Consider the following 13,119-nt stretch of genomic DNA (forward strand, 5'->3'; position numbering starts at 1 on the left):
CCTGGCTGAATGCTGAAGTGAAGGCTCTGCTAAAAGCTAGGGATGCTGCATTTAGGGCAGGTGATGCATCAGCGCTAAAGTTGGCAAGGAAACAACTGATGGCAGGTGTTGTGAAGGCTAAAGCCACATACGCCCAAAAAATTAAAGGTCACTTTACTTCCAACGATCCATGGAGTATGTGGAAGGGCATTAAGTGCATCACAGACTACAACACCAAAGATGCACAATGCCCTAGGGACCCCTCCCTGCCAGGTTTACTAAATTCATTTTATGCCCGCTTTGAGGAACACGACAACCCTCCTCCCTGTACCAAGCTCCCATCACTTCCTGATGACATGCCTCTTAGAGTAACAACAACCGACGTGGAGAGGATTCCAAAAGGAATTCCCCCGCAAAGCTGCAGGCCCTGATAACATACCAGGAATGGTACTTAAGAAATGTGATCACCAGCTGTCAGAAGTGTTAACTGACATATTTAACACCTCTCTGCCAACTTCGTCTGTTCCCACCTGCCTGAAGACTGCCACCATTGTTCCAGTCCCAAAGTGTTCAACAGTGACTTGTCTGAATGACTACCGACCCATAGCTTTAACCCCGGTAGTCATGAAGTGCTTTAAGAGGCTGGTCATGACTCACATCAAAGCCTCCATCGATGCCACTGTGGACCCCCATCAGTATATGTACAAGACAAATTGCTCCGTGTATTATTGATTCCCTGGATTTTGACTCATTGCCAATCTAGCTTCCCTTCGGATTTTCCTTTTATCTTTTTCCCTGCTTACCTCGCCTGATTCTCGGACTGATTTTCGTATATGACCCTGCCTGTGTTAGAAAAGCTGGATCTTCTGGTTATGGACCTGGCAAAATACGTTGATACAAGCTCTTCGTTCCATGTTTGGTGACGCGCCCCCGTCGCTGCATTAGAACACCTCCGCCTTCTTAGAGGACCTCCTGCGACGCGCACCGCGCTCGTACTCCTCAAGGAAGTGAGTCGAAGCTCTCTGGCCTTCTCGGACCCACGTTAGGAATCAGCATAGCGCTTGGTAGCGCTTATAGTCCCCTAATAAATTCCTTTAAGAGAATCTGTGTCTGCTATTGGGTTTCTCTTCTGCCTTTCCCCTGTGGCAGTAGGTCATGTGATCTATTTACTGTAATTCTTAGCTCTTTTATGCATATATGCTATAATTATGTACTATATAAAAAATTCTAAGGAAAGCTGTAGAATTCAAGGTATAATAATTAATTCAGATATAATATACAAGGTACATAGAAAATAACAAGGAAATATTGGTGAAATGTGAGCGCATTTCTTAGTGGTAGAGACTGTGGCCTTGCACCACTAGGGTCTTGGTTAAATTTTTGCGTTGGGGTTAGTGTACATGTACTTTGCATGCTCTTCGTGTGCTTGTGTACTCTGGTTTCCTACCAAGTTTAAAGACATGCAGCTTAGCAAAACTGTCATTTCCAAATTGAGTGTAGTGTGTTCTTCCTTTATTTTAAAATATGATGGCATCTGTAGGCTTGAAATTATGGAATTAGGGGTAGCATTATCTGTTTGGCTGCATGGTAATACTTTTAGCTACCATTTCCCTTAAACAATGCTTATACCAACACTAAGCGAACAAAGAATTTTTACTTAGTACACTATTATGCTTCAAATAAATTGCCGGTGGGGAATTGAGTGTTTCTTTCAGCAATACTAATGTAATAATTGATTATTTAAACAGTGAGTAGTTTGCCCATCTTCTAATGGCTACTTCCAGCACGATAATGTACTATTTTAGAAAGCAAAAGTCATCTTAGATCTAAAATTCATAGAACCCCCTTAGGATGTGGAAGATCTAATTGTTGTCATCAATGAGATGCTTGTCCTTAAGAAGATAAATCATGTATCTCGGACACAAGTTATACTGGCATTTGTCACTTATATAAAGGGTAATATTCCGGTAGGGGGGAGAAAGTACTTAAAAACCACTTTAATATTGCCATTCAACTGAGCTGAATTTGCTCCCGAATCTAAACCAATGCAAATTTGTTATGACCACTGGAGAGCTCGGTACAGGGTGGCAACAGCTAATTTGCAGCCTCTTTTGGGCTTGCATTCAGACATATTCATCAGCATTGTTAATGTTGGGAGAAAAATTGGAGCATTTTAAAAAATTTAGGTTGCCCCATCCTGACATTAACACCTCGTTAATGCCTTGGTATCGATTCGTAAGTGCTGTAATCGAGTGATTATTGATTTTTAAGCTCATTTATGGAGTCGTGATTGTTTTTTATTGCCTCGTTGCCTGTTTGGCAGCATTCGGCAGCCAAAAATCCCCATATTAAAATGTAGATAGCAAGTAATGACAAAATTAACAAAGTGAAATTAAAAAAAATTCACCACATTTAAAGTTATATATTACATTTTAAATTCTGATGCACAATAAAAATGTTTTAATCTTAAATGTGTGTCGTTTGATAATTTATGTTAATTTCATAATAAAATCTGATAACAAAGTTACCATATAATTTTTATTCTTAAAAAGGGGATGGTTTTGTGCGCACATGACTCCCCCAGCGTTACACTGCATGGCTCAGGTTCTGTATTTTCTACAAGGACAGAGAAAATTACAATATCTGCATTGAATTTATTTATACACAAAACTGCTATTGAGGTGCATTAATATTTTTATAAATGCCAACATTCAAGGTGTAACACACTTTGTTAAGAGAGAATCCTACAAAACACATGCAATATTATGTGTAATGGATGATGGCTCCTGCATACACTCATACCGCTGATGTTCAGAATCAAGTCACAAAATAAAAACAAATAAAAAATATTTACAAGCATTGAACTGTGCAGTCAAACATAAAGTGACACTAGTGATAAAAACTACTAAAGAAGGTAAGCAAAAAGCAAAGGTAGCAATAATATTAATAATAATAATAATAATAATAATAATGAAAGGAGAGAGCGCAGTCAAATGAATCATTATTGATACAAAAGAAATACAGAAGAGAGATCCTGCATGAGTATGATTGTGCATGAGTATAATACAATTCTCTCTGTCTCTTTCTCTCTTTCTCATGTGCACATGGCGTGAGAGTTAATTCTTTTCTTAATCACGTTTATTAGATTTTGAGTGTTCTTATGAATAATAAAAGTGCTACATAATTCAACTAAATGCAAATAAGTGAATGTCACTGTAAATACTGAAATGTACTGTAGTTTTTTCTTTGGATAATACTATGTTACTACCCCCACTGTTTAATGTTACAGCAGGGGCATCTGCATGCAGCTTTTGCATGTAAATAATGTCTGTAAACAGCTGTAAATGTTTTTTTTTTTTTGGTTTTTCCAATTTTCTCCACTAATTTAGTCGTACCCAAATTCCTCCCCGTCACTAGGGGGCTCCCAAATTAAGGCTACTACTACCACTCAGCTAGAAGGGGCCGAGGACTATCACGTGTTTCCTTCAAACCGCATGACGTCAGCCGATCTTTTCAAACTGCTTGCTCACGCACCATTAGGGGCGGAGTAACACACTCGGAGGAAAGCGCTAGCCGCTCCTTCCGCGTGCGTGAGCTCACAGACGCCCCTGATTGGCTGTAGAGCCGTAATTAATGTGGGAGCGCGAGTACCTCTCATCCCTCCCCCCTGAGAGAGCTCGGCCAATCAGCTCTCTCTGTGCCTCCGGCTGTGAGAGAAAAACAGCATCACCCGGGGTTCGAACCTGCGATCTCTGGATGATAGGGCGAGCATTTTACCACTGCGCCACTTGGAGGCAAATGTTTGTTAATTACAACAGGATTACACAAATATTATTTTACTTTACTTTGGGAAACTTTTTGTAAATTAAGTGATATTGTAGCAACCCAATATAAAAAAGGTACTGTATATAATTAGTAGACTTATGTTTATTGCCAAATGCACTCACCTAAAAGATTATTAGGAACACCATACTAATACGGTGTTTGACCCCCTTTCGCCTTCAGAACTGCCTTATTTCTAAGTGGCATTGATTAAACAAGGTGCTGAAAGCATTCTTTAGAAATGTTGGCCCATTTTGATAGGATACTATCTTGCAGTTGATGGAGATTTGTGGGATGCACATCTAGGGCACGAAGCTCCCATTTCACCACATCCCAAAGATGCTCTATTGGGTTGAGATCTGGTGACTGTGGGGGCCATTTTAGTACAGTGAGTTCTAAATTCTAATAATTAAAGCTTTGTGACATGGTGCATTATCCTGCTGAAAGTAGCCATCCGAGGATGGGTACATGGTGGTCATTAAGGGATGGACATGGTCAGAAACAATGCTCAGGTAGCCCGTGGCATTTAAACGATGCCCAATTGGCACTAAAGGGCCTAAAGTGTGCCAAGAAAACATGCCCCACACCATAACACCACCACCACCAGCCTGGCATGATGGATTCATGTTCTCATTATGTTTACGCCAAATTCTGACTCTACCATTTAAATGTCTCAACAGAAATCAAGACTCATCAGACCAGGCAACATTTTTCCAGTCTTCATCTGTCCAATTTTCGTGAGCTTGTGCAAATTGTAGCCTCTTTTTCCTATTTGTAATGGAGATGAATGGTACCCGGTGGGGTCTTCTGCTATTGTAGCCCATCCGCCTCAAGGTTGTGCGTGTTGTGGCTTCAGAAATGCTTTGCTGCGTATCTCGGTGGTAACAAGTGGTTATTTCAGTCAAAGTTGCTTTTCTATCAGCTTCAATCAGTCGGCCCATTCTCCTCTGACCTCTAGCATCAACAAGGCATTTTCGCCCACAGGACTGCCGCATACTGGATGTTTTTCTCTTTTCACACCATTCTTTGTAAACCCTAGAAATGGTTGTGCGTGAAAATCCCAGTAACTGAGCAGATTATAAAATACTCAGACCGACCCGTCTGGCACCAACAACCACGCCACGCTCAAAATTGCTTAAATCACTTTTCTTTCCATTTCTGACATTCAGTTTGGAGTTCAGGAGATTGTCTTGACCAGGACCACACCCCTTAATGCATTGATGCAAATGCCATGTGATTGGTTGATTAGATAATTGCATTAATGAGAAATTGAACAGGTGTTCCTAATAATCAGGTGAGTGTTTGTTATTAAAATAATGTTTAAAAAAAATCAGACAGATGGTAGATTCTTGTAACATCCATCTGTTTGCTGATGTGCTAGTGCATGCCTGTGTCCGACGGAACAAACTCGTCACATAAATCCACACAGGGCGCTTAAGATTTTTTAAAATTATTTAAATAATAATTATGCTTTTCTGCTGTTTGTGTCCAGAATTAAATAATTATTTTACCATGAATGACTTGAATGTGGTTGTAAATTCATGACTGAAATAAGGCTGCTCACATGGGCACGCACTTTCAATTTGTAAAAGCAGTATTTATTTAGTTAGTATATATTTGTGCCATGTTGGTTTATGTTATCTATTATTAATGTTATAGTTTGTCTGCTTAGCAAAAGTTGCTCCTCTTTGTGATCTGAATATATTATGACTAAAATAAAGCTGTTCACATCGGTGCGCACCTCTCATATTGTAAAAGGCAGCATTTTAATCAAAATGAAGATAAAGGCACACAACGACATGAACTGCTTTATTTCAGTCGTAAAGAGCGGCAACTTTTGCAACGCAGATGAAATGTAACATCCCCAGAAAAATGACAAAACACAAATATACTCAATAAATACAGTATATGCTGCCTTCTGCAAAGTAAAAGGGCGCTGCGCTGTGAGCAGATTTATTTTAGTCATAATCACAAAAAACAGCACAGGGACGATATGAGGTCATTATTATATTGGTAACACCTCCAGTATAGTTTTATTATCAATTATTTAGGTCTAAGTAGAACATTGTTTAATTCCTGAACAGCTGGCTATTGAAATGTTATTATGTCAATAACACATACTTATTGCATTCATGTCCTTTTGAATTAGTTTAAATCATTAATGGCTCGATGTGGGGTCACTATGCTTAAAAGAAATTACCCAAACTGGTAATGACTGCAATGACTTCAGAGCCGATTTAAAATCAGGAGACATCTGGAGGGGTCAGAAGCAAAGTCGGCTTAGTGGAAGGGGGGCCTTACTGAACACATCTCATTTATCTCTTGAGATTTAACAAGTTGAATTCAGTTTGCAAGTGTTAGTCATTACCAGTGCTATGACACCTCTCCCACTCTACAGCGCTTCCTTTTTTGTTGAATTGATGGCTGTTAGCTTCTAATACTTGACTGTACAGAGGAGCACAATGGTGCTGGTACTACATTTAAAACACAGTCTCTTTGGACTAATTGGATACATTAGACATTCCAATAACACTACAACTACAAAATAATTTAATAAAAGTATTTTATTGTTTGGATTATGGTTTTAAAGGTCCTACACATTATATTTTTTATTAAATTTTAATATGATCTTTAGGGTCCTAATGAAAAGTTTGTATTATACGTTAATTAAAAATTCAAAAGGATTGTGTAAAAAAAAACACTACTTTTACCTGGTATAAACTAGCTCTGTTCTCAGCAACCTGTTTCAGTACATGCTAATTTAAATGCTCATGACCTCTGCTGAGCCCCCCCCATCCCCCCCCCCTGCAGTCCAAAGCTGTAATGCAGATTTGGACTGCATTACCCACAAAGCATTGCCACAATGCAGTGCTTTGTGGGTAATGCAGTCCAAACTGGAAAACTATGGATTATAGAGCCCGAGCCTGTTTTCTCCAGTCGTTTTTGGTTTGATTTAAGTACGGAACCTACGCGGAAGTTTGTAATATCGCCTGACAACGCAGAAATTAAAAGAATGGACATGCATCGACCCGTTTGTCTTTCCCATCACTGCATGTGCATAAATTAACGGGCTGTTGCGCTGCCGCGAGCAACAACAACAAAAGCGGAGAAACTTACCGAGAGAGATACGGACGCGATGTGTTTACTGATGTGCTTACATGACTTCTTAATCTTCGACAGACATCGTTATAAACCATCTAACGTAACAAAGGTAAGCATAATATAGTTTTCCGACTACGTACACAGTTTGCAACTAGACAATCACCTCAATGCATTGTTTATTATAAACGGGCGATTAGGGATTATATAGAGACGGATGTACACAGAGAAGAAGCCATAACCATGTTCTATGAGAGTATAAGTTAACTTACACTCAGCATTCATCGTGATTATTAGAAAAGGCGATCTGCAAAGAGTCATAGTAAAATAAATCACACTCACCGAGCCTGGTGAAGATGAAGCAGGAACACGAAGCGTTAGTACAGATCCGATTTTTAGGAGCAGCTTCCTAGTAAAACCTGCTTTATATTGACCCGTGTTTATAAAGCAGTCTGGTGAAAAATGAGTAGTGCAAACATAAACGCATTTAGGTAAATCGGCGGGGACGTTAGCTTTAAGAACTAAATTCAGCCACTGCGTCCTCAGTGGCTCAGATACCTAACCCTAGGTAGGTACCCTAGGTCACTAACCCTAGGTAGTGAATGACGACTGCTGTGTTCGCTATTACACCCAACAACTGTACACAACACTCGCTTAGGCGTCATTTTGCTCCAGCGGCGAAAAAACAATGGCCGACAGCGTCTTCTCACTCGGGGCGGGTCTTTGCTAAAACACCAGTGTTAATCAACTTGTGTAGGAACGCCCTCTTGTGGTGTGGCGTCACAGAGCAAGGCTTTTGCGATTGGCCTGATTTTAGAAGGGGGATGTTACTGTAATAAACGAAAAGAAAACCACTGGGCGGCTCTTTATCATCGTAGAGTGGTTGTGTACGCACTCTCCCAACACACAGTTTAGTCCAAACAGCTTAAAATAGTGCATGTAGTGCTGTATGACCCCTTTAATGATTTTGATAAAATGTCCAAAATTGTTGTGTGGTCTTTTCATCTTGTACTTTGTGGAAAAGAAGGTATTATGGTTTACACAACTTCTAAATCAAGGCACTAAGGAAAGCTGACAGTGATTGCTAATTCTTTCCATGACAAGGCCCCTGAGCTAGAAATTCTAATGAAGAAAAGATTATCACTTATGAAAAAGCTTTTGTCTAGCAGGCTTAACTCATTTTCAATTATAATCATGCCTCCCTCTTTACATTAGAAATGAATACCAGTGCAATATTTTATCTCTGGCTATTTTCCATCTGTAGCAAGTCATGCGTGTTCACTATAGGAAGGACAAAAGAGCAAATTGAATTTAAGATGTGTTTGTGTCACACGTCTCGAGCCAATCCATGTGACTCCCTTCCTCACTGTTTCTCATCTCATTCATCAATCTGCTCTATATAACTGTTTCACAAACTACCACTCCTCGCCAGATTATTGTGTGTTCTTATGCTCAATTTTCCAGCATTCTTCTCTGCCTTGACTTTTGGATCTCAACCCACACTCTGTTTCATGGACCTCACCTACAATGTTTCACAATTTGGATTATTGCTTTTACAGGTTTCTTGGATATCGACCCTCGCTCTCGTTTCACAACCACGATTCTGGATCACAGATTTTATTTGATTTCTCAGCTCTGAAGCATGCATGCTCATGGCCATGATTATTTACATTAAAATTAAGATTTAAGCATTTGGCAGATGCTCTTATCCAGAGCGACTTACAAAAAAGTGCTTTGAAGTTTTAGTTATTGGATAGATATTTCCACTGGGTTACTAGGTCACTAACTGAGTTCCATCAGTCAAATACAAGGATTTTTTTTGGGGGGGGGATTAGTCTAAGTATTGAAAAAACTGAAACGTCATGATTCATCATTCAAAGATTGTCAAAGACTCTGCTGTACAGCCATCTAGAGGAAGTTCATTCCACTATCTAGGTGCCAGAAGTGAAAAGAGTCTGTATGAATGTCTTACTTGATCCCTGAGAGATGGTGGGAGGAAGCAAGCAGTGTTGGAGGATTGGAGGGAATGTGGTGCAGTGCGTGGTGTGATTAGAGTTGAGAAGTAAGTGGGTGCTGGCCAATTTTATCTTTGTGGGCGAGTATCAGGGTTTTGAATTTTATGTGGACAGCTACAGGAAGCCAGTGCAGGGAGCAGAGAAGTGGTGTGGGAGAACTTGGGAAGGTTGAAAACAAGATGTGCAGCTGCATCCTGAATCAGCAGCAGAGGGCAAATGGTGGACAGAGGCAGACCTGCCAGAAGTGAGTTGCAGTAGTCCAGTCTTGAAATAACAAGGGACTGAACAAGCAACTGAATAGCCTGTGAAGAAAGAAATGAGCAGATTCTTCTGATGAAATATGAAATTGATAGGAGTGACTAAGGTTAGTGATGTGTGGGAAAAATGACAGATGATTGTTCACAGTTACCCCAAGATTGTGGGCAGTGCCTGAAGGAGGGATCTAATTGTTGTCCAGGGAGATCAAGTTCCTGACCAGGGGATGATTCACCAGGGATAAATGGTAGTTCGGTTTTACTCAGATTGGGATTCAGCTGATGAGTTGCCATCGAGGATTTGATGTTTGCCAGACATGCTGAGATCCGGTGGAAACCTGAGTGTCTAAGGGAGGAAAGGAGAGAATAAGTTGAGTGTCATCTGCATAACAATAGTATGAAAAGCCATGTATATGACCTTACCAAAAGATCAGATATAAAGGGGAAAACAGAATAGGACTAAGTACTGAGCCCTGTGGGACACCAGTAGAGAGTCTGTATAGGGTAGATGTGGATCCGCTCCATATCACCTGTATCCTCTTGGTTGAGCTTAATTATTAAGTATAGCAAACGCAATTAACAATTCTGGTTTTAGTAGTAGTGAGTCTAACAGCAAATATTGCCAGAAAATTTGAAATAATGTTCTGAGTTTGGCTGCCCACAAAACCTTTCAATTAATAAAAAACAGTTGATGATCATAAGAAACATTATAAGCAATACAAAACTTGCATTGTCAGCCTCCTCCAGTTTTAGTTTCACTCCAGTGCTTGAAGACAGCTTCCTATTATACTAGAAAAGTTAAATGTAAGTTTATGCATCAACTGAGTGTGTATCTGTCAGTCATTCCTTAAGGCTGTGGTTCTTAAAGTGCGGGGCATGCCCCACTAGTGGGGAATATGAACGGAAGGGAATTAGTGGAAAATAATAGGAAAGTACCTATTCTAATTCATGCTTTTCTTTATTGACAATAAAGATCGGACACTCGAAACTAAACAATCACACGCAAAGAAATGGATCATTAGTACAAGTAAATTATAATAACATCAGAGAAAAAGTGGAACCATAGTGCAACAATAATGGTTTAAAGTCGGCATGTTAATTGCAGAGGAACAATATATAAGGAAACATTTGGTATTATATATGTAATTTCATTTATTTCAATGTGTATGCTGATATTGTTCTACGCTTTTTGTTGGTGTGCGGCATATTGCGATGATCCCTACATGTAAATTATTTGTTGCGCAGTAGAGAATAATTGTGTTTATGCTTTTAAACATGTATAATTTAAGGTGGATGTAGCTTAAAGACAATGTAGAGAGAAAATATATGTGGGTATCTTATTTGTGGGTTTATTTACGCAGCTCAAATTAAAATTTTATTTGTCACATACACAGTCATACACAGTACGATATGCAGTGAAATGCTTACAGCTATTGAAGTCGGAGATGCAAATATAAAAATAACTTTACCGCTGTCACAAACCGGGTCAGTAGCATACTGTATGTAGTGACCATAATAACATCAATGCATACATTCGTTACATGGTTCACAAAAAACAGGTGATTCAGCACTATAAGCTTAATCAACCAAAAAGCCAGCCGAGAGGAAAACATGATGAAGCCTATGTTGCGCTTGGATTCATGGTGGGGATGGTGGGGGCAGAGAAGAGACCCGTGTGTGTTTTGTGTCTTAAACTGCTGGCAGCAGACAGGAAGAGACCGAACAAAGTAGGAAGACACTTAGAGACAACACACCCCAGTCACGTTAATAAGCCACTCGACTTCTTTAAAAGTAAGCTCTAGATAAGTGACGAAGTAAGCATGTTATACCAATTGCACGTGTATTTTACCTGTTTTGAACTTGGTGTTATTTGATCTTATTGGTTTAGAAATTTATATTTCAATAAATAGTAAACTTCGTCGATTTCTTTTTCATTTTGTTGACAAGTGGGGCTTAAAAATGCGCCCACTCCCTTAAGATATGAATGACAGAAAATGTTTGAGAACCACTGCCTTGAGGTAATAACAATACGGTAAAAGGTGACAAAACCAGTGACTGCAACAATGTCCCGTACACAGCATAAACCCCAGGCCTTTTCTACATCAATTGCTTGTGCATCTTTGTTGTGGAGTTGTAATGTTATTTCTCTACATAATTTTCTTTTAGAATGTAAAAGTAAGAAAATACTAAAAGAAAGATAAGGAGGCCTATTGATTGGGAAGTTAAACAAAAGAACACTAAGAAGTCCCCCACAATATTTACACTACCTACACAGTTTTGTTAAATGTATATCTTGGTGTTCGAACATTCAAATCACATAATGTCCTATTTCACAAAAAAAACAATTGCAGATGATAAGCTATGACAGTCACAGAGTGTAAATGTCCTTTGTGTGTTTCTTGGTCATTAAAAAAAAAATACACTGAACACATTTAATTCACTCACGGGCTTCTGTACATGTCATGGTTTGCTTAAAATGTTTAAAGGCTTTTATAAGGTTTAAGGTTATATAATTTTTTTTTTCAAATAAACATTTGTTAGAGACAACCTTGTATGTCAGAGAAAAATAATTTGGCAAAAATAGTAAAAAAAATATATATATATATCATATTTGCTGTAAAACTGTTTAAATATACCCACTTAATATAAAAATGAAAAAATATAGCTTTTTGATTCCCGTGTCTGAATTTCCCAAATCTATTTGTACACCTTTGTAGGATCAAAATTTATTTATTTATTTGTGTGTCTTTAACCACACTTTATTATCTATGTTGAACTTTAATATTGTTCAAGGTTGTGTACTGTAATTAACCTTTCTTCTAGACAGCCCTGGGACCACTTAGGCCACTGATAAATGTGAGCATGGGCTGCTCTCTTCGGCAATTGTGTTCAATTGCAAACAATTCACAATTTCAAATCAAGCCTTATTATTCAATTCAGTTCAATTAAATTTTATTTGTATAGCGCTTTTAACGATTTACATCATCACAAAGCAGCTTTACACAATCAAAAGAATAAAGTTTGTATGAAATGTGAATGCGTATGAATCAAAATTATATGATTGTCCCTGATGAGCAAGCCTAGGACGACGGCGACAGTGGCAAGGAAAAACTCCCTGAGATGGTAATAGGAAGAAACCTTGAGAGGAACCAGACTCAACAGGGAACCCATCCTCATCTGGGTGAAAACAGATAGCAGGGATTGATGTGCATAATAATATGCGAGACTGGAAGTTCAGTATAAGAGGAGATGTGTAAGATTAAAGTCCAATTTGTTCCTGGAGGCTCAGGTAGACTGTGAGAAATTCCAGTCCTAAACTATTGAGCGACTGAAGTCACAGGTCCTCAGAGAACAGCTGTCTGCATCAGTCGAGGACAGGACCACCTTCATGGAAAAGTGAAACCAACCCCAGTCACCACACGCATTCCAGGCAGACCACACGGGGCATCCATGTGATGAGATCTCCAACCAGAAGCAGGACTCCAGGATGAGTTAGAGAGGTCCAGCGGGCAGAGGGGGTCTGAATCACTGGCAGATTAGGAGCGACATGTATAGCTCGACAGAGAGATAGGTAGAGGAACAAGGAGAGACGGAGAGAGAGAGAGGATAGAGCAGAAAAGGAGAGAGCAAAAGAGATGGAGAAATAACAGTTAGGTATGGTCACACTCGAACAATGTATAAGGTGAATGTATATTTAGTGCAGAGTGCAAGCAGAGACTCCGGCAGGACTAACTATGACAGCATAACTAAAAAGGGAGTTATCCAATGCATATGGATACCCTGTGATGAAGGACTGTAGTCATATTTCTCCCTTGACCCTGGCTATCCTGTTAGCCAACACAGATTTATCAAAAGGATGCCTGACATATTAGAGCTCAGCACACACACACAAAAAAAAAAAAAAAAATATATATATATATATATAAATTGACATGTGACTGACAGTTGTC

This window comes from Clarias gariepinus, chromosome 4 (genome assembly GCF_024256425.1).
Source record: "Clarias gariepinus isolate MV-2021 ecotype Netherlands chromosome 4, CGAR_prim_01v2, whole genome shotgun sequence".
Taxonomy (NCBI): Eukaryota; Metazoa; Chordata; class Actinopteri; order Siluriformes; family Clariidae; genus Clarias; species Clarias gariepinus.